The 23301-nt window shown below is 39.5% G+C and overlaps 1 protein-coding gene across 1 annotated transcript in view; it reads left to right on the top strand.

Moving 5' to 3' along the window:
• Positions 1-23301, top strand: part of PLEKHA1 (pleckstrin homology domain containing A1) — a 2820639-nt gene that overhangs the window by 178565 nt on the left and 2618773 nt on the right. The window lies entirely within an intron of this gene.

Below are 23301 nucleotides of genomic sequence, written 5' to 3'. Positions count from 1 at the left end.
ATATAATTTAATACAGTCAAGAAGATGAAGCAAAGAACTTTTGCATGGTCCTAAAAATGTGTGCAAGGGGCCTATGATTTGAAAACAGCCCAAAGATCGGTGGTTGGTTAGTTAGATTTTGAATTCATAACTAAGCTTAAACATGTGATTTTAGGATTAGGTTCAGAAGAGGTATGCTAGCAATTTGATGTTTCTTGCTTTTATTCTCCTGTTGAAATTTACTTTCATAACAGCCAGAACTGTTGGTATAGCTTTCACTATAGCCCAGGTGATCAGAGTTCAGTTATTGGCCCTGGAGCCTGATTATGTGTTTTCAACGTAACTTAACAAAATTCACAGAAACATTTAAGAAAACCTATGACATTTAATAATATTTGGAACTGCCTTAATGCACCGTTCATTCTAGAAATTAACTCAAGTGTGAGTTTAGCTCATCTGACAACTTTAGAAGCTGGAGTCTGTTTAATCTGAAATCCTTTAAAAATAAAACTAATTTTTAAAATTCAAATGTTGCTTTATTTACATTAATCATTAATTAATATCAGTCTAAAAACACAATCCAAAATATAAGGGTCCGCCAAAATATTTCCTTCATAAAAGGGGTCCTCCAGCTTGCAAAGTTTCAGAACCACTGGTATAGCACATTAAAAGTAAAATAAAAATCTGTCTAGTTCCTTGTGGCATGAAGGAATACAGTTCTGAAAATGGCCCAGTGATCCAAGTTTAATTAGCAATTTGGGCATCTGAAGAAACTTATTTGGGAGAATGAAAGTGTTTGGTTATCATTGATTTGCCCATCATGAATCGGGGGAGACAGCTCTGGCTGACCCTTTGGGTGACTACTGTTAGCACTCAGTGTTGCATCCATGAAGCACACAATACCACTGAGCATAAGCATGTTGCTGAGTGAGAGTGTGGATGCATGCTCCCTACAACATGCAGCAGATCTTAAAGAGCTGCTACAAGGAAGAGGGTGTTCCACTATGAAAGGGGGTAGGCTGCTCCACAAGACTATCAAGATATCTTGCTTCCTACAACCTGACCTTCACTGTTAGGGAGCAAATGGGCCAATTGGGCTACCCAGGTGTGAATGACTGGGCTGTAGGGCTTTTCCCTAACCCAGAGATGATTGGCTTTCTCCCACCAGAAGGAAAAGGCTGACTGGGTGCAGGAGAGGAACTATTAAGCTAGCTGGGGGGGAGGGGTAAATTGCACATCTGAAAAGTTGGACTTTCTATTTGTTCCCCATCAGCATAAATTTGTCTAGAACATTAATATAAGATAACCTTACCATCTTCTCTAAAGTGGAGACAATCCATATAACTAATGTCTGGAATTTCTTGTGCCCCCATAAAAAGGGAACTTAGATTACGACTCCCTTAGGGATCATAGGAGATTACTAGGCTAATGGCCCTGTGGCCCTTAAAAGCCTAGCCAAGAGTTTATCCCAAAAAAAGAAACCTCAGTCAGCACCTGCTGCCCCTGTCAGTGAGGTACACAGGTGGAACCCCTGGGAAAATTTGTGGTTTCCCATCTACTCATTAAGGTTGCGCTTGAAGAGGGTCAGCAACGTACTTTGTTTGACATGTATGGGGAGTCTATTCCAGAGATGGGGCAGCCTCTGGGAGACAAACCTGTCTCTCCAGCAGGCTTTGTTAATGTCACATATTAGATTTAAGCCCTTTGACTGGGTAATGTGCAAGGAGTTAAGACCTATGGATATGGAGCATCTCTAGTAGAGCAGGGTCTGAGATTGCCTTGTAGGCGAGAAACATATCACCTCTGAGCAATCTGTACGATACAGATTAGAATGATAGTGATTTCAGCCTGTCCACATAGGACAGATGTTGGAGGCCATAGATTCTCTTTGTGATGTATTTATGTGGCCTTTCCAGTTGGTGCAGGTGTTTGGAGAGGTACATACCAAACTGGACGTTGTACTCAATTATTGGCTTAATAAGGAAGGAGTACAGAGAGGTAATAACCTCTTTTTTTCTGGAGGTAATCCATTTACTTATGAGATGAACCAAGTAAAAGGCTTTTCTGACCACTGCTGCTACATGATGGTCAAATGTGAGACTGTTGTCAACCTGTGTACCGAGGTCTCTCACCACAGGTTGTGTGCTTAGGGGGCTGCCACTGATGTGGTAATCAGTAGGGGGGGGGGTGTTTTTGCCAAATGGTATGATAATACATTTTTTGCATTTAATTTAAGGCCATAACTTTGACACCAGTCATGTGTTGCTGCAAAACCCTGTTGAAGTATGTTAACATCATTTGGGGAGTCAGTGACAGCACCCAACTTACAGTCATCTGCAAACTTGGTCAGCCACAGGTCATTTGTCTTTGCCTGGACCTCTGAGAAGTAGATGCCAAACAACAGGGGTCTTGGAACAAATCCCTGGGGGACACCACTAGTGACATGTCTGCTGTCGCAGGTGGTGGCACCTATTTTTGACCTTGTGGGTCCTATTGGTGAGCCAGCTGCCCATCCATCTGATGAAATAAGGATTTACACCAAGTTGTGTTAGCTTTTCGATGATGCCCAAGTGAGGGATTGTGTTAAAGGTTTTGGACAATTCAAGGTAAGCTGTTTGTACTGACTTTCCCTCATCCAGTGCCTTGGTGACAGTCTCTAAAAAAGTCAGCCAGGTTCAACAGGCAAGATCTGCTCTTGACGAATCTGAACTGGGTGGGGTCAAGTGCTTGGAGATTGCCTATGATTTTGTTTATGAGGTCCATAATAATATGCTGTATGGCATTACAGATCAGACTTGTCAAGCTAATGGGACGATAGTTTCCAGGGTCAGTAGTGGCACCACCTTTGTGCAAAGGGATGACAATGGCAATTCACCACTCTGCTGGTATAAAGCCTGTACTTAGGCTATGGTTGAATAGGGTGCTCAATGGCTAGGCTAGTTCTTGCAGGAGATGTTGCAAAATACAGCCTGGGATACTATCAGGTCCCATGGAAGCTGTGTTCTTTGTCTTGGATGGAGCCTTTAACACCTGATCTATGGAGATGTAAGGTGCGAGGCAAGTATCGGGGATGTTGAATGGGCCTTTGGGGGGTGCAGGGGGTGAAGTTTGTACTGAACCTATCCACTAGCAGGTTGGCTATGTCAACAGGATCAGTGTAAGGGATACTATTAACTAATTTGGAACAAACCTGGGCTTTGCCATGGAGCTTTCTGACCTAACTAAAAAAGGCTTTGTGGTTAGCCTTTGTTTTGGAGGCTAGTTTTGATTCATAATTGGCTTTGGAGGTTTTCGCTAGTGATCTAATTTGTTTGTTGAGGCTAAGGAGGAAGTTTTTCAAATTTGGAATTTGTGCCTTTTTACCCTTGGACAATAGTTTCTTCCTTTTGTTGTAAAGCCTGTTGATAGAGGGATGTCCACCAGATAGATTTGTGTTTCCTTGAGGAGCATTTTTTACTTCTGTTGGGTATGACTGAGTCCATGCAGTTGTACAAGTGCTTGTATACTGCACTGGCATACTGTTCAGCCTATTTATCTACATCCTGTGAGGGGGGCAGTGGTATGAAGCTACTGATACCCTTCCTTAGAAGGTTGTAGTCAGTTTTTGAGAAGTTTTGTAGACTGGTTATGGCTGGGGGGGGGGGGTTAAGGAAGCAAAATTAGTAGCTATTGCCTGTGTTTTAAATTTGCTAAGCTTATTCCCTGATAGCCTACCAAAGGTTTTTCCTACATCCAGACTGACTATCAGTAAACACCTGATTGATGTTTGGACTTTCTACATAAACGATAATGCTTTAACTACATTATCAAACATCTTCATAGGTTGGTACTAAGCTATCGGCCCTAGGGCCTATACAAGCCTAGCCAAACAATTCACCGGATATTTTTTCCCACAAAATTTACTTCCCTGGACCCCTGTCTAGCAGGGTGACTGACATAATCCCTGGAGTGAATTTCCTATCTCCCATCCAATCGTCAAGGTTCCTCTTGAAGAGGGCCAAGGAGGCGCTCTGCCTGACATGTATGGGCAGTCTATTCCAGAGTATGGGGAATCTCTGGGTCAGGAACCTATCCCTCCAGCATGTTTTGTTCATTGTGATGACAAGGTTTAGATCCCTGGAGTGTGTGGCTCTGAGGGATTGGGATTTCTTTAAGTGGAGCATGTCCAACAGCTCAGGGTTTGACATGGCCTTGTATGTTAAGCAGAGATCGCCTCTGAGTAGACGATATGCCACAGAGTATAGCTGGAGTTTTTTTAGACAGTCAGCATAGGGCATCTGCTTTAGGCCTGTGATTCTTTTAGTGAGGTATTTCTGCGGCCTTTCCAGCTGTTGCAGATGTCTTGTGAGGTACATACCAAACGGGACATTGTATTCTATAATGGGTCTAATGAGGGATGAGTACAGTGGGACAATGACCTCCTTTTTTTCTGGATGAAAAGCTCTTAGTGATTAGGTGTGCCACATAGAAGGATTTCCTGACTGTTGTGGCGATATGGTTATCGAAGGTGAGACCACTGTCCACCTGTGTCCTTAAGTCTCTTATCACACTTTTGGTGTTTAGTGTACTGCCACATATGTGGTAATTCATGGGTACATGTTTTTTCCCAAAGGGGATAACTATACATTTCTTGACATTAAGCTTGAGCCCATGGCTCTGGCACCAAGCATCTGTTTCTGTAAGGCCCTTTTGTAGAATATCCACATCATTTGGGGATTCAATAATGGTTCCCAGTTTGCAGTCATCTGCGAACTTTGTTAGCCAGAGTTCCTTAGTGTTGGCCTGTACTTCAGAGAAGTAGATGCCAAACAAGAATGGTCCCAGGACTGAACCCTGTGGTACAGGCCATGTCATGTCCACTTGTCACTTGTCTGCTGCTGAATTTAGAGTTGGCTACTTTTACAGTCTGGGTTCTGTCAGTAAGCTAGTTGGCAACCCATCGTGTGATGTAGGGATTTATGCCCAGCTTAGTAAGTTTATGTATGATTCCAGAGTGAGGGATGGTGTTGAAGGCCTTGATGAGGTCCAGATAGGCTGTGTGGACTGCCTTACCCTCATCCACAGCTCTGGAGACTGATTTGAAGAAGTCAATCAGGTTCAGGAGACAAGATCGGCTCTTCACAAACCCAAACTGGGTGGGGTCCAGTGTTTGAAGGTTGCCAATATCTTTGTTTATAAGTTCCATGATAATGCATTCCATGCCCTTGCAGATCAGGCTCATCAAACTGATGGGACAGTAGTTCCCGGGATCCAAGGTGGATCCCCTCTTGTGGAGTGGGATAACTGTAGCTGTGCGCCTCTCAGTGGGCACGAACCCTGAGGTGAGGCTATGATTAAACATGACACTTAGGTGAGGTGCCAGTTCATTTTGTAGTTCATGTAGTACACAGCCCAGGATGTCATCTGGTCCCATGGATGCTGTATTCTTAGCTTTGGAGAGTGCAGTTTCTATCTGTGTGCCCATGATTACCTGAATTTGGCAATCTTTTGCTACTGAGATGGACTCTTTAAGGGTGAGGAGGGGGGGTGAAATTGGCAATACATTGATCTGCCAGGATATTGTCAATATCCTTGGGATCAGTATATTTAATGTCATTCTATTGTAGCTCAGAGCAAATCTGAGCATTGCCATTTAGATTATTGACATAACTATGGAATACCTTGTGGTTGTCTTTGGAATCTTTGGCAATTTTATTTTCGTAACTAGCTTTGGAGAATTTTATGAGGGATCTCAGCTTCTTACTGAGGCTGGTAAGGGAGTTTTTTGCATCCTGGGATTTTCTTCTTTTTTGCAACAGATTCTTCCTTCTGTTGTAAATTTTGTTTATGGCAGGGGACCACCAGATTGGCTTCCTTTTTTGGAGGAGAGCATCTTGGTTCTGTTTGGGTTGTCATGATTCATGCACGAGTGGATGTGCTCATACAGTGGCTTAGTGTAGGATTCAGCAATCAAACTTTCATCTCCCGTCTGCATGGGTGCCATGAAGTTTGTCACTTCTGACTTAAGTAGCATGAAGTTGGCTTTGGAGAAGTTTTTTTACGGAGGTTTCCTTACTGGGGGGAGGGGGTGAGATGTGGATGTCAAGGGTGATTTGCTTATGGTCAGACCTGACCAATGAGGGGGTGACCACTGGTGTGGAGCATCTATCTCCCATGTTGGTAATGACCAGGTCTAGGATATTGGAGCCCCTGGTGGGATAATGGATTAGTTGATCAAGGGCATTGGAATTTATGAATTCCAAGAACCGTTGGAAAAAGGTGTCAGTACCTGTTGGAAAAAGGTGTCAGCACCTGAGTAATTTTCCCAGTTAATGTCAGAGTAGTTGAAATCACCCAGTATTAGGGTGTTTGGTTGTATCCTAATATTTTCCAATATATTTAGAAAGGTGTAGTGAGAATCTTGGGGCATGGTGGGGGATCTGTAGCAAGCTACTATTTGGATTGCAGTCTTACCTAGTGTTAGTTGCACCTGGAGAATTTCAGATGCATTGTGTTGGGCAACTAGCCTGGAGGTGTGAATATCCTTGGTGAATATGGACACTCCTCCACCTTTAGTGTTTCAGTCTTGGTTTGGTGGCCGAAAAGTGTGGTAAGAGTTGCAGCCTGGTATTGCAGGGGTGCTCTCTGGAGTCTTAAACCAGGTCTCAATTACTGCACAGATATCGATGTTCTCCATTTTTAGAAGTGCCTCGAGAGAGTGCATTTTGAGTTTTAGACTTCTAGCACTGTGTAGCATTACCTTCAGATTTTGCATGCTTGTACCTGTTACGTTGGTGGTTTTGTCCTTGAACCTTGCCTAAAAAAGGCACTATAGGGGTGGCAAGAGCTTTAGCTAGTAACCTGAATCCCAGGGGTGACAGGTGTAGACCATCTCTGGCAAAGCATCGTGGTTTGTCGATCATGTCGTCCCAGGCAGACAGATACTGGATCCCCTTTGAATGACACCAGAAGCTTAGCCAATTGTTGAAGTCAATCATTTTGTCCTTATACTGTGGTATCATTCTGGGCAAAGGCAGGATTCTACTCAGGGCTAGGGTCATACCTGCCTGGGCCACATGATCCGAGAGCTCTTCCATGTCTCTTTTCATGTAGTCCAGGGAGGTATGTCTCAAGTCATTCACTCCAACATAGACAATGACAGAGTCGTATTTGTACTTGTTGTGGAGTGACTTGAGTGTATGCGTTATGTGGTGGATCCTAGAACCCGACAAACAGCTGACTGTAATTTTCTCCTTGCTCAGCCTGGTGAGTGAGACATCAGTGTGCCTGACTATAGAGTCACCTATGACTAAAGTGTTGGGTACATTGTCTTGCCTTGGGGACTGTTGTTGGGTGGCACACTGGTGTTGTGAGCTATGTGTCATTTTGGTTGTTTCTGGTGTTTGTTTGTGTTTCAGCTTCGGAGGTCCTTGTTGCTTTGGCAGGTTAATGTTAAGGGCCTCCACATATGTGGATTTAGTGTTGCTATGTGTGGCTGTTGGTGGTGTGAGTTTAGAAGGGCTATGTGTTGCTTGAGGTGTAGTGCTGCTGTTAACCTTCTCCTCTTGACTGTCTAGCACAATCTTGGCTGGAGAGAGCTTTGCTTCCAGTTTGGCTATGTAAGTGCATCTCTCACAGGTTGTAGTGTTGGGTGGTAGGAGGAGAGGGTTGTCTGTGTACATGAGGCAGTTGCTACATTGCCCCAGTATGCCCAGATTCACCAGGTGGACAGGAGAAATCACAGGAAGCTGACCCTTGGACATGTCTGTTTAGGTGCATTTTTTGTAAAGTACAAGAGCTGTTTTCCCTTACCTTTGCAAGGTACTTTGCAATTATAGGCTGTTTAGTGCCAACAATTAATTTCTCCTTATTAACAAGGAGAGTTGAGATGCTGTAGCAGTTTAAGGCTACCTAGTGCTTTCCAGCCGGTTCTAGAGCAAGTGTTAGTCACATGGGTTCAGAGTTTTAGTGCTACTACTGAGAAACCAGCTAGTTCTAAGGGAAAATTTGAAGAGCAGAATTTCTGGCACCTGGAATAGTTTAACCGTAGCCCCGCGGTGCTGCACAGTGCAAAAAATGTGCAAACACATGGCGTTTTTAAGCCAGAAAGTTGAAAGGGATAGAAATCAGCCCAAAATGGCTAATAAAATTACTCTTTCAGAGCTAGAAACCACTCCTCTAGTGTTAGATAGGCAGTATAATGCTCACCACTCCCACTGGTAAGCAGTAGGACTTCCCTCTACCACAGCAAGTCTAGACAGCTCTGAACACAGAGACCATAATGAATAAACAAAAATAAAAAATAATCTCAAACCACAAGGCAACGAATGAGTAACTGTTTAATAATAAATAAAATACAAACAACTAAGCACTTTTGCCTTATATTCCACAGGCTTCTTCAGAGTAATTTGCCATACAATACGAACTTGCTTAAATACCATTGTTGTTCAAAATGAGGCAACCAATCACATACTTCGACAATGGGTTTAAAAAAAATGACTATTATTTTTAAATTGACATAAAATAACCGAGCATGCTCTAGATAAAAAATGCAATCTACATAAAAAGCTTTTTCTTATCAGTAGTTTCCTTAAAAATATGTATTACATATTTAAAAATAACTTAATTTAATATTAAATTCTAATGACATACCACTGACTATTGTGGCTATATCATTGTTGCCCACTGTTTTAAAACTGGCTTCACTGAGATAGAATCATTGAGACCTGGTGCAACTCTGGCATTAAGCCTAAGTTGCCACCTGACTTCTCTTGCTTCTCTCTCAAGTTTAACATCACCTCCTCTTTCTTTAGGTAAAACTCTATTTGTCACAAAGAAAATAAATCTTTTAAAGTTATTGCATTTCACACTATGCACATACAGAGCATTATGTACATCCTTGTTTTTAATAGCTCTAAGATGCTCTCCAATTCTGTCCTTGAGTCTATGTGTAGTTTTTCCTGCAGGATAATGCATGTTGCCAAATAAACCACCATGGATGAATTACAGTTACAATTTCCTGGGCATTTCAAGGAAAATTTACAACTGGCCACAGAGACGTAAGGGCCATCATTAATGAACTTGCAATACTTACAGGCTCCACATTTAAACATTAATGACCTGTATCCCACTCTTTTGGTTAAGTCTCCTTGCCCCTCTAGAATGCTTTTAATGTTTTTGCTCTTACTGTACACCACTTGAGATTTCATCCCACGTCTATCCTTTGTCTCTTGCTCAAAACATAAGTCCCAACATCTGGTGATAATGTTAAACACACTGGGAGTCTGTTCATTGTAACACAAAACTATTGTACCAGCTTCCCTCACTTCCTCAAACTTTTAGTGAATTTCCTCCAGTTCTAAGTATAAGACAAAAAGAAGAATTCCTTCTCTATGCTACTTCCCTTTTGATTTTTACCAGTAACTTCAGTGGGTATCCCCTGTCTATAAACAAACCAATCAAGACATACATTTCATTTTTAAATGTTGTGTCATCACTTATAAGTTAGGACAACTTTATAAGTCAGGACAACTTCATCATCTGGCCCTTTATTATACGTCTCCTTTGATGTTGGAGATGACAACTATTGAAGTGGAGCAAAGTATTTGAAAAGGTCCCTTTCCTAAAGATGGTACTATCCAGGTAATTCTTGCCATATTTTTTCAACAGATGTATATCTAAAACATCAATTTCACTTAATTTCCAAGTACTGGTCGTCTTCTTCTTCTTTCTGCTGCTCCCGTTAGGGGTCACCACAGCAGATAAACTGTTTCCATTTCTTCCTGTCCTCTGCATCTTGCTCTGTCACACCAACCACCTGCATGTCCTCTCTCACCACATCCATAAACCTTATCTTAGGCCTTCCTCTTTTCCTGTTACCTGGTAGCTTCATCCTTAGCATCTTTTTTTCCACAATACTCTGCATCCATCCTCAGCACATGTCCAAACCAATGTAATCTTGCCTCTCTGGCTTTGTCTCCAAACCTTCCAACCTGGGCTGACCCACTAATATACTTATTCCTAATCCTGTCTATCCTCATCACACCCAGTGCAAATCTTAACATCTTCAACTCTGCCATGTCAAGCTCTGACTCCTGCCTTTTTGTCAGTGCCACTGTCTCCAGCCCATATAACATAGCTAGTCTCACTATCCTCTTGTAGACCTTCCCTTTCACTCTTACTGGTACTCGTCTGTCACAAATCACTCCTGACACTCTTCTCCACCCACTCCATCCTGCCTATACTCTCTTCTTCACCTCTCTTCCACACTCACCATTACTCTGAAGTGTTGATCCCAAGTACTTAAACTCATCCACCTTCGCCACCTCTACTCCCTGTATCCTCACCATTCTTCTATCCTCCCTATCATTCACACACATATATTCTGTCTTAATCCTACTGACCTTCATTCCTCTTCTCTCTAGAGCATATCTCCACCTCTCCAGGGTCTCCTCCACCTGTTCCCTACTCTCACTACAAATCACAATATCATCTGCAAACATCATAGTCCATGGGGACTCCTGTCTGATCTCGTCTGTCAACCTGTCCATCACCATTGCAAATAAGAAAGGGCTCAGAGCTCATCCTTGATGTAATCCCACCTCCACCTTAAACGCATCCGTCACTCCCACCGCAGACCTCACCACAGTCACACTACCCTCACACATATTCTGTACCACTTTTACATACTTAGAAATTGCAAGTACGGAAGACCCAGATACCTTCTCCAGACACTGCAAATGTTCACCTCCAAAATATGTAGTTCACGTTGTTGAAAAATATACAACTGGCAAAAATGAGAAATTCCAAAGTACCCAGAAACGGTGTAATCCAAGTAAAGAGCTTTATTCCTTCAAGTGAAAACACGTAGTAACACAAAAACCCATAGAAACACAAGCGCTTTCGCCCGTTGCTAACGGGCTTTTTCAAGTGTAACAATTTTGAACTAAGAACAGTGCTTTTATATTACTCTAACCAAATAATAATTGGTTAATTAATTCAGATTAATTAATTAATTGCTTTCAACATAAAGCAATGAGTTATTATGGTCTAATTTGCTTCTAAAGCCAAGCATAAGCCACTGTAACTCATGAGTGTTTATACAAGCTCATAAATTCTAAAAAGTAACTGTTGCCTTACATTTCTTTTATAATATTAAAAATATAAAAAATATAAAAATGCATTTCTAATTACGTCGCTGTCATAAATAGTTTAAAAGCAGTACATATACTGTTTAATTGTTTAAAATTTTTAAATAATTTTAAATAACCCTGACGTTAGGAAATATATACATATAACACATGCTGCAAATGCGCTTTTTGGAAAAAAAGAAATACATTGGCATAGCGCTACTTTTACATACTTCTCTGACACTCCCGACTTCCTCATACAATACCACAACTCCTCTCTAGGCACCCTGTCATATGTTTTCTCTAAATCCACAAAGACACAATGCAACTCCTTCTGACCTTCTCTGTACTTCTCCATCAACACTCTCAGAGCAAACATTGCATCTGTAGTGCTCTTTCCTGGCATGAAACCATACTGCTGATCACTAATCATCACCTCCCTTATTAACCTAGCTTCCACTACTCTTTCCCATAACTTCATGCTGTGACTGATCAGTTTAATCCCTCTGTAGTTACTACAGCTCTGCACATCACCCTTATTCTTAAAAATCGGTACCAAAACACTTTTTCTCCATTCCTCAGGCATCCTCTCACTTTCCAAGATTTCATTAAACAATCTAGTTAAAAACTCCACTGCCATTTCACCTAAACACCTCCATGCTTCCACAGGTATGTCATCTGGACCAACAGCCTTTCCGTTCTTCATCCTCTTCATAGCTATCCTTACTTCCTCCTTGCTAATCCAGTGCACTTCATGATTCACTATCCGCACATCATCCAACCTTCTCTCCCTCTCATTCTCTTCATTCATCAACCCCTCAAAGTACTCTTTCCATCTGCTCAACACACTCTCCTCGCTTGTGAGTACGTTCCCTCATTATCCTTTATCACCCTTACCTGCTGCACATCTTTACTAGCTCAGTCCCTCTGTCTAGCTTCCTTTTCTCCCTCCGTAGTGTCCAACCTTTTATACAACTCCAAATACTGGTAAACTTCAAAAAAAAATTGTGGTATTTAAATATTCCACAAAATCACATGCCTTTCATCTCCTTGCCATAGGATGAGGATATCATCCCAAAATCGATTGTATGGTTTTATTTTGCTCATAAAGTGGGTTTCAATAATGAACTTTCTTTCCCATTCTAAAAGTACCAGGTTGGCAAAAATGGGGGCACACTTTGCCCCCATTGCCACCCCTGATACTTGATGGAATAATTCCCCCTTAAACAAAAGGAAATTGCTTCTAAAAACAATTTCCATAGCTTCAACTAGAAAATTAACCTTCGTCCTGTCCACTTTTCCACTTTTTAACAGGCTCTCTTGAAATATTTCCAAACTTATTTTGTGTGGAATAACAGAGAATAAGTTGATTACATCCACTGTTAGAAAGGAGTAGTCACCTATATCTCTGTGTGTTCCTGTTCTTTCCAAACAATGCCAAGAATCCCTGATAATATGGTCGACTTCCCTCACCGCTAACCCTGCCAAATTATCCACCCAGGCTGCTAAGGGTTCTGTTTTAGACCCCCTCACTGCTACTATAGGTCTAAAGCGAGGATTTTGTGGATCTTGGGGATGATGAAAATTTGGGGGATCACTGGATTTTCAACTGTTAGGAATCTTAAATGATTCTGGTCTATAACTTCTTGAAAAAATGCATCAGATAAGAAAAAAATCTATTCTACTATAGGCTCTGTTAACCTCATGTTTAGAAACTCCACTGTAGGTGGAGGGGTCATTAAGAATGTCGAACATTTTTGACACATAATCAATTTGTCACATAATGACAAACCCTCCAACTTTGTCGGGTTTCATAATTCTATTATTTCTGTCCTTGGCAAGACTTGTAATAATTTCCCTTTCTTTTGATATTAAGTTCCCCTGGCAGCATTTCCTGTTTGCTGTTATTTTTCTAAATTCTATCTCGCACATTCTTTCAAATGATGTTATCTCAGAGTAACTAGGGGGAATAAACAAACGTTTCTGTCTAAGGTTATTGGACTGCCAATTCAAATTTGATGTAGACCGCCCATGAAAATATAACCTTAAATTAAGCTAGCTTGTTAAAATATCAGCAGTGTTGGTGTTAAAGTCTGGAATAAAAGACATACCCTTTCTCAAAAAATCAACTCACTAAAATTGTAAATAGTAAATCCATATTTTTTAATGATGTTACATTTGGAAAAAAATGTCTAAATTTGCTTCGGCATCAATAATGACATAATCACCAAAGTCTGTCACATTCATGTAATCATCAGAAACAATATCTCCTAGTTCCATTTTCTTCTCCTCCCACCCCATTGTCTCCTGTTGTATGAGTTGCCCTGTTGGTTCCTGGTATTCCTGCTTGCTTGACTCCTCAAGCATTCCAACCTCCTTAACTGGGGGGTCTTGATCTAAAAAAACCTTCTTCTTCATCATATTCTTTCCCAATAGAGTTTCACTCATTCTTTGAGGGATTCTGCATATTGGAATCATTCCCCCTCTCATTAACATATGATAACATTCTGTGTAACTCTAACTTTAATACCAGTGGGGTAGGCCTGATTTTTCTTATAATCAGCAGTATCTCTATTCAATTTCCATTGTTTAATGTTTAAACTTTTTTTGACAAAAACTTCAACATCTTGCAGCACTTTACAATAATTTTGTTTATATTGTACAAACAATAAATCAGTTACGGTACTTTGATTAAGAGCAGATATTTCAGATTGTAAAGTGCTCAACTTACTTTGGTTATTTTTTACAATAATGTCCAACATTTCTAGTCCAGCGTTGTCAAAGAGTGCCACTAATTCACGGAATGCTATCGACCCGCTTTCTATGCCCATAGGTTGTTTCCACAGATGTAGTCCTTTCGGGACTTGTTTTAACATCAGCGACTTAGTAAGAAAGGCTTGTCTAGTTGTAGAGAATAATATTTCTTATACAACTTTTCAAAATTCTTCCCATAATGGGCCTACACTAATCCAGGGATCCAGACTGAATATTTCAGGCAATATGGCAGCAAACCAGAATACACCTCCACAATAAATATTTTTTAGTTTTATTTTAAGATCAAAATTGGCCTTTAAAAAACAGGCAAAAGGAGACCCTTCCACTCCTTCTGTATACCAAAATTACTGCCACTCTCCAAGAGTGGGTGACTTAACATTGACTTCAACACCATTTTCAACCTATCACTTGCTCTTCTTTAAATCATAAAGCACCAATGGAAGCACATCAAGTTCAAGAGACCTTCCCTGTAGCAGCCTGTAAATGACTCATGCTAATTCTTCCATTGAAACAGGGGCCAGTATTTGTTTCTTCTGATCTTCCATCAAGCTGGTCAGATGTAATATTTTTAAGAATTCCTTTACAAACAAAACTTCTAAACAGCCTTTGTCCTCAGCACTTATAGTTGTTGATAATACCTCTGAAAGATCCCCAAAATATTTGTCTGGTAGACTGTGACTGACCCTGTCACTCCAAAATCCCTCACTCCCACTCTCTCTGCCTTCAGCTGCCTTAGGTGACGCCCCACTGATTTTTGTGACTTTGAAAACTGCCAAAATTCCACAGTTTTGGAGCCCTCTTAGTAAAATTTAAAGTATTGGTCAGGATCTTAAGTAATTTCCTGCTTAACTTTCTTAATATATCTTTCTAGCCTATCTGCCCCATGGTCCTGTTTTTTCTGCATACTTCTCATATACTCTTACCATGCCTCCGAAAGGCAACCAGGCATGTTTCTGTACAGCGTTAGTATATTTGGCTATAGTCTTTCTCAGAGAATCTCTGAAAGCTTCTCACTCTTCCCCATCCCATTAGATACACCTTCCCAAATCCAGTAATTGGCTCTCAGGCAAATCAAGAAAATACCTAAAAGTTCAGAGGTCTTGCATCTCCAGTGACAGGGTGGGTTACTGATCCCATTATCTAATTATAGCACCAATAATTAGTGATCTGAAATCATTATGGTTAGGCTCTCCAGAGACACCAAGTAGGAATGTTTTGTGGAGATTATAGCTCTGACTGTCCTAGAATATGCAGAGTATTTTGCAGAAAAACATGTATAACTTCCACCACTATCCCCTAGTATGTTGGATTGCATCAATTAGTGCCATAATCTGGCAATACAAAATAAAATAATGCCCAGTGGGAGGAGGACTGTAAGTGCACAGACCTTTCTGGACATCCAAAGAATGTGTAATGGTATTCCATTCCACTCTCAAGACCACCACTCCCCTCTTGAAGGCCATCAGCTCCCCTAACATCCTGCATACTTCATTCCTTCTCATGTCCAGAGAGAAATAAATGCTTGCTTGCTTTTCTAGCTTTAAATGATCCCCAAAGTCCCTTTACTGCCACAAACCCACCATGGAGATCATTAATATGACATCAGACTGGAACTTTTTACTCGATGTCAGCAACATGCCCACTTACATTTTCTTAAAACTTTTCACAGAAGAAAAACATTTCTGCCTATATCTAAAGCCTATTAATTGTTTTGATATACTATTGCAGGCAAATGCATTTTCTGCAGACATGTCAATTTGGGGATTCAGTCTTATGTGGATTATTTTACTCAATAACATTCAATGATAAAAGCTTTAACATCTGTCTTATAAATGCAAGAAAGCAGGTTTTACTCATTTCAAGCATAAACCCAGTCACTGGTTTCAGTGTCGCTGTTCAAAACACCATCTCCGTACTGTCTAGAGTAAGCACCTACCAATACTTCCTCCATTGCCCTGCACAAAGATCATACTTAGCAACTTTATCCTTGCACCAAGGTAATCCAAAAATACATAGCTTGAAAGGTAATAGGACTAGAAGGCACCCTATTTTCAACATGTTCATCAACACAATAGTAACACTGCAAGTATAATTAACACTACTGCTGTAATAATGATTCACCACACAAGCAGCTATCAAGAGTTAAACATATACTGATGGATTTATGAGTTCTATAAACATCACTGTTCCCAGGCTCCTATTACAAGTGTCTTGCACGTACCACCCACACAAATTCACAAGTATTTTTAAAACAGTAAAAAAAAAAAAAACAAGACTTAGATTAAACCAGCAAACATTCAGAACAATACACAATACTATGCACAAACCTTCTTATCTTCAATTAAATTTAATCTATGACCCACGGAAAGTGAATGGCTGGCTCAGACTCTAGTGACCCATAAGCATTAATAAACATCACATCCTATGTGGCAGCTTCAAAATTATCACTGAGGAGACTCTATCATTCATGAATATTTTCCGTGCACAGTTCAGATTAATGACTCTTGTTATCTCTAATCTGTTTTTGTGCTCTGAAAAATCCCATGAAGAGTACCTTAATGACTCATCCTAATGTGCTACTTTGAGACAATTTAAGTAAGCCTAAGTGAACACAGTATACAGATAGGAGAATGAGAAAGTGTTTACTACTCAAGGGAAGAAGGACACAAATTCAAATGTTCTACCCATAGGTGCCCCTTCTTCATCCATCTCTTGCCCAGCTATCCATTTTAAGGAATCAGGATCCCTTCTGTGACTACCAACTGCAGAGGATAGGACTATAAACTATGAGTATTAGAACTTCATGACACTAAACTGATTTAACTCTCACTACTCGACCACATTTATGCACAAAACTTCCCATGTTAGTAATTTCATTTCTGCACAGTGTGTACCATTAATCTCTGGTCCAAGTTTTTTGCCTTTTCCTTACCTACCATCGAGCTAAGCCATGGCAACCATTTTACTAATAGGTGTATGTTTTCTCTCCAAACAGATCAAAGCTTGCTCCGCACCTCCAATAAACATGATCAGCAACCAAGCAACAATGAAACGCATGATATTTTTTTTAAATGAATATATGTTAGTTATTTGCCAAAGTAAATGCACTCTAATACATGATCAACCATCAGTCCTACACGCTGATACCTACCATTCCAATGAGTACATGTTTCAGCTGCCTACACTTCCTTATGAACTATTTACCTGTAATCTCTATAAATGTGGCACACTTTTGCAAATGTTGAGAAGGGAGGTAAAAGACAACCTGAATAACACCCGCTTGCAAGCCTGTACCTAGTCCTCAACCCCACTGACACTCAGGTACTGTCACCTAATAACTGCACATACATTCAATTCCCCTTATCCAACTGTCCTTAACAATTAAACAATTAACACTGCAAGCAGTTATTAAAGACAGATCCAGTCTAAGCTACTGAAGTAGTTTAAATGGAGACAAAATAACATCAATCTACATGCTTCCCAACAATTATTAAAAATGTTCAGCTACCACCTGGATTTTACCCATTTATTTTCATCACAAAATTCGACAGATTGCAAGGTCAAAGTGGGCTTTCAGACTAGCCAGTTCCATCATACTAATAGCACAGGCTATGTATTCACACTCAGCAATGGCTTTTAATGCTGAGAACGTATTCATTTTGGGAAAGCTGAAATGACATCTAGCTTGGCTTGAAACTCAAAATAAAATAAAAAGGCTAAGTCACTAGTTCTTGCTTTCTCGTATTACAGCCTAAGTGGTCACATTCACTGCCAACATCATCTTCTCCTGTTCCTGCATCCTCTTACAGAAACAACTGAAATGGGTCAGTAGACCTTCTCTGCTATTGCCCCTCTGTATTATGCAACTCTGAAGGTGGCTCATACAGCAAAGTGCCTGAATTTGCATCCCCTTCCTATTCCAAGATGTCCACTCCCCCCACAAAGTTTAAGACTTCCGCTGCCTCAAGAAACATTTTAACTTCCTGTACTAAAATACTTTAAAGCAAGCTGAGTACAAACTGAGTTCTAAAATTTGATATTTGCTCTTCTCATTACAGGAACAAAGCAGTTTCTTTTCTTCTAGGTCTTCATGCAGTATTCCTGTTTACAAAAGGACCAATGATCTTTGTATTGGAGACCTTTCCTGGCTTCCAGAGTTATAAATGACTCATCTCTAAAGAACTAATATGCTGCGAATACTTAGGGGACCTGCCACAAAACACCTACAGCGGCTCAGATATAAATGCAGCCAAAGCTGGTTAACTATCTGGTACTGCTGTGGTGGCTGTGTGCAAGCAGTGGTGAAAATACACAGATAAAGAAGGCATAACAGTGCAAACATAAGTTAGAAAGAGCTGTGGCACAGCTATCCTACAAGTTCTGCCATACTTTTGAATTATCTCTGATTGTGTACAACGCTCCTAATGTTGCCTAATATTGTTGCCTTGTCTGTCAGGCTTTGATTTTTCTGGTAAATGACTATAGTCAAGCAATAATGCCAGACCTGTAGAGATTTATATATCTTATTCTTTACAAAATGCATCTACTGCCAATCATTAGCGGACCTGAGTTCTGCTGTGGTGACCCCTAACCGGGAAAAGCCGAAAGACAACAACAACAACATGTTGATACAAGACCTGTTGTTTAATTAACTAAGTGAATTACAAAATATTTAAAATTGTCTTTGATTTTGGATCTTTGTCTTCTCATTATGTTTGGCTTTTTCCCACATTCTTAAGTAAGGGATGTGAGAGGATATGGCTTCACCCCTTTTGCTGCTAAATTAGGAAAAGGATTTTTTTTTTAGTTATCATTGTCGTTGCTCTATCCTCAAACTCCTTTAAAGCCTCTGCCTCACCCACCTAAAATGCCACCTGTAAAGAAAAATCTGTCATCTCCCTTACAATGTTGCCAGGTATGGTTATTTTTTTAAAGACTGGTAGTGAAGCAGAAAGCTCTGCGTTGAGAAAAATTTCATTTTTCTCTTACATTATCCTAAAATTAGAATGTGTAATATAACATCTTTGGATTAAACACTGACACGCACATAAACTAAAGAATTCCCTTTTAGCCGTTTAAGTATTAAAACACCAAAATGAAATAAAATAAATTTGGTTTAAATGATTAAACCATATACGTTCACATGTTTAGTTTACATGATTTGACAAATGGCACCTTTGTATATAGTTTGCTAAATGTACATTGTATGTTAGTATCTACTAGGAATTGCTGTTTAATGTTGCTATTATCACTGATGACATGTCTTTATTGATGTTACCTATGGTTTATTAATAAAATACAACACAGATAAAAAAAAATAAAATGGAGAAATCAGGATATGATCATAAAATGCTGTTGTAATAGCTAACTTCAAGTACAGTAAGTAAAACTAGCAGCGGAAAGTTATTGAAAATGCACATTAAGGGATTTCTATAGGCTCAATTAGCATAAACCTTTAAGGATGGAGGAAAGGACATCTGAAATATTGAAAATTCCAGGTGTAAAGTAGGGTTGCCAACTGTCCAGAATTAAGAGACACTGTCCAGAAAATGGAAAGGACAGTATATTGTCCAGAAAAAATATCAGGAGATTAATTTTCTTTTAATTTAAAAAAAAAAATGTATGGGTATTCTTCTTTAAAAAACCCTTTGTGTCCGGTTGCACACAGATGCAGAAGACGAAAACTTCTTCTGCATCTGCGTGACTGATCATTTACATCTTTGCCTTCCGCGCTCGTGGAATTTGAATTCTTGAAGACATTTGAACTGTGCAGTGGACCACAAATGGATATGTTTCAGATATGGTTCAGGTATTTATAAAATGTTGCGGTTTTACCTACTCATTCCGCAGTCTGTTTGCATATATAGAGGAAGTAGAATGTGGAATTCGTAGCTGTACAGTAATATTTCAAAGTACTGTTATTGGATATTAAGTAGTTATGTTGGCGGCTAAAGTTTCAAGCAATAAAGATGCTAGGTCTGAAGGACTCCATGAATATTAATTGTATTTTGAAACAGAAGGCTACTAAATTATGATACTGTTTTTAGTTATGATGTTGTTTTACTCATGTTTTCACTAAGTGATTAAGTAGAATATTTTTGTTGCACCAGATTATGCATTTCAGTATTACTGGTGGGGACTTAATAATTTAATGTGTTCAAAGAAGTCTTTTAAATGTTTCTTTTTATGGGTGAATTCATTTCTGGTGACAGATGTAGTCACAGACTTTTGACAAATATTAGTAACCGGTGACATAAAAATGTAATATATCCAGAAGTACAAGTGTGACAAGCTTGAGGATGCTGTTGTACTAATCAAATCTAGTTGCATCAAATACAGACAGACAATCTAAGCACACCCCTCTCTCTCTATAAAGATGATGGTTGCCAAATCAGTATTCAGTGGGATCATGTCAGAAGACCATATGATCAATGTGCACATTCATATATCTGATTTTATGACTGCCTTATAAACCTTAGAGTACCATATACTCATGATACCGTATGTATATATATATATATATATATATATATATATATATATACACACACACACACACACACACACACACACACACACACACACACACACACACACAGAGTCCCCACATTTTTGTTGAATGCAGTTTCTTCAACAAACACAGGGGGTGTGGTTTAATGGCAATAGTACGGATAGCCACACAGTGGAAATGTTGATATTGCCAATGTCAAGATAGGTAAGTGAGGTTGGAGGGGTGAGAGTGTTTCTGCATGTGTATGTAAGGTAAGGTTAGGATCAGGCATGAGTAAAGGATAGGTGTTATCTATTTGTGTGCGAATTTGTGTATTTTAGGGTTAGTGTCAGGGTTAGGTTAGGGGATAAGATATAGTATTGTTTGTCTGCCTAAGTGTGTCTTGTGTAGTGACAGTGTTATGGGATGGATTTAATGAAGGTAAGGTGTAGGGTTAAGGTTGACGAAAGGGGCAGCATTATAGTGTTAGTACCCATTACTAAAGTGGTACGGGGGGCAAAGCTGACTACATAACTCACTTGTGCTTCCCAAGTATCATATGACATTGTAAATAGATTTTTCTATAAATGTACATAATTTAGTTATTGTATATTGCTGCTTATATAGCTCTATACTTTAGATATAAGGTTTATTTCTGTGCATGTTAAACCAGTTGTAAATGCACTATATGTAATACAGCTGTCAACATTCTGTTGTATCTGCTTATTTAGCCTGGGGCATGGCTGAAACAGATTCTCAGACCAGTTTACTGACCTATGTAACTTGTTAACTCAACAGACTAATTCACATGCAGACATAATATACTGTGGTTAACATGTCTGTATTTATGTGCTTTTCTATGTGGCTGCCTGGGTTGTTCTCCTTCATGTCACTTTCTTAATATTCATAATGAGTAGGACTGATGCTCCAGATCTGGCACAATGTGGTGAAAATATGGTCTCAGTATACTAAGAAGCCATTGTTGCAGCTCTGGACTTTCAGTGGTCTAACAGAATGTATATGTTGGTAGAAACACCAGCAATTCATCATTAAATATCAGACTTATTAGTTCACTTTTAGTGCTCTGATTCCGCCCCTCCTTCCCTCCCCCTCTCTCTTTATATATATATATATATATATATATATATATATATATATATATATATGTGGGTCTACTTCAAATGATTGAAAGTTCATTTGATAGAACATAATTTGACTGAGACCATAACACTGAAATTTCAAAACACTGAAAACCCATTTGACTGAAAACTCATAACTCCTAAACATGAAAGTTCAAGGATTATGTCCTTTTCCCCACTGTAGTGCGATCCTGGAGTTAGAATATATAGTTAGGGGGGTGTGGGAGGTGGGGAGGTGGAGCCCCCCCATACTTCAGACATTTGAAACCATACACATGGATACGTACAACTGCAATGAACAATTCTTTGCAAAAAACAATATTTACCTAAACTATGTAGGAGGCTACGCCCCCCACACCCACCCAACTCTATATTCTAACTCCATGATCGCACTACAGTGGGGAAAAGGGCATATATCATTCACTGTAATGTTTAGGTGTTATGATTTTTCAGTCAAATGGGTTTTCAGTGTTTTGAAATTTCGGTGTTATGGTCTCGGTCAAATGAGTTTCTATCAAATGAAATTTCAATCATATGAAGTAGACCCATATATATATATATATATATATATATATATATATATAGATACACATATTTTTAATTTTGGTTTAGCTCTTGAAGGCAGAGTTTCACCTCTTAACCACTTCATACCTGTGCTAACATCCATTATACAGATGGCTAATATTTTTTCAGGGGCAGGTTGAGCTGAAAAGTGCAGAATTGCTCAGTACTTGGCACAGTGGCATTGTTCTGTAAATGTGAAGCAATGCACAGGCATAGTATTAGTCTATAAAGTTTTTTTCAATAATGCTGTCATTGCCTAGACTGCTTTAAACTAGAGTTCAGCATATTTCTTTACCTGGTCAAATTTATGTAACTTCTGTTCATTCCTATGGAACTACTAAAAGCTAACTAATTGCCTGGCAGACAGCTTTATCATTAGACAGATTTTTAGCATTTAGGGAGCTGTATAAATGGCTAATACATACATTTGCCTTCAGTCTATTTGTTTTTCAAGGTGGAGGATACATTGTGTTAAGATCTCAGTTGGCACATTGTTTACATTAGATATCTCCCCTTTTGGATGCGTATTAAGACATCTAGAACTATATACACAGAGTTTTGAACAGTGTTTATTGCATCTGGGAAACAATGGAGAAATAGCCAAGTAATGGGACTCCAGAATAGCTGCGTGGGAAGGGACGGGGGTTACCAAAATTACACGCATTTTGCTTTCACGTACATGTCCAGAATTTTTCACATGAAAAGTTGGCAACCATAAAAAATTATTAGCCCCACCACGCACAAGAGTGTGCACCTCTCTGGACCTTTCCTCAGATATTCTGGGTAAAGCCAAATAATCTGAGAAAAAGGAGCACAGGCTCACAATACTTACAATTTGTAAATATAAAACGTTAATGGAACAAGTTTTGGTAAGCATGCATTTTCTGAACGAAATGTTGGCCACAGATGTGAATGACTGGTCTGGCATGGAACAGCTATCGTGACAGGGATGATTGTCACTGTTAAAGTGACACTGATTCCATGTGCAAAAATGGGAAAAACGGCTTATGGATGGAACTTTGGTGTCTAACATTACTGGCTGTAATTTGCAGCGACTTAACAGAAAAATTAAACATTTTACGAAGCACAGAACAAAAAAATAGGGACAGTTGAGGGGAAAAAAAGACAAAATGTGATTCTTAACCATTAACAAAAGTATCAGACAAACGCGTCCATAATGGTAAAGCAAAATGCCATCCACTGAAATCACCCCAAAGCACGAAATCAGACAGAGGAGCAAGCCTTG

This window comes from Protopterus annectens, chromosome 14.part0, assembly GCF_019279795.1.
Source record: "Protopterus annectens isolate FY-2018-M chromosome 14.part0, PAN1.0, whole genome shotgun sequence".
Taxonomy (NCBI): Eukaryota; Metazoa; Chordata; order Ceratodontiformes; family Protopteridae; genus Protopterus; species Protopterus annectens.
The sequence above is the reverse complement of the archived record's forward strand: the minus strand, read 5'-3'. Positions and strand labels throughout refer to the sequence as shown.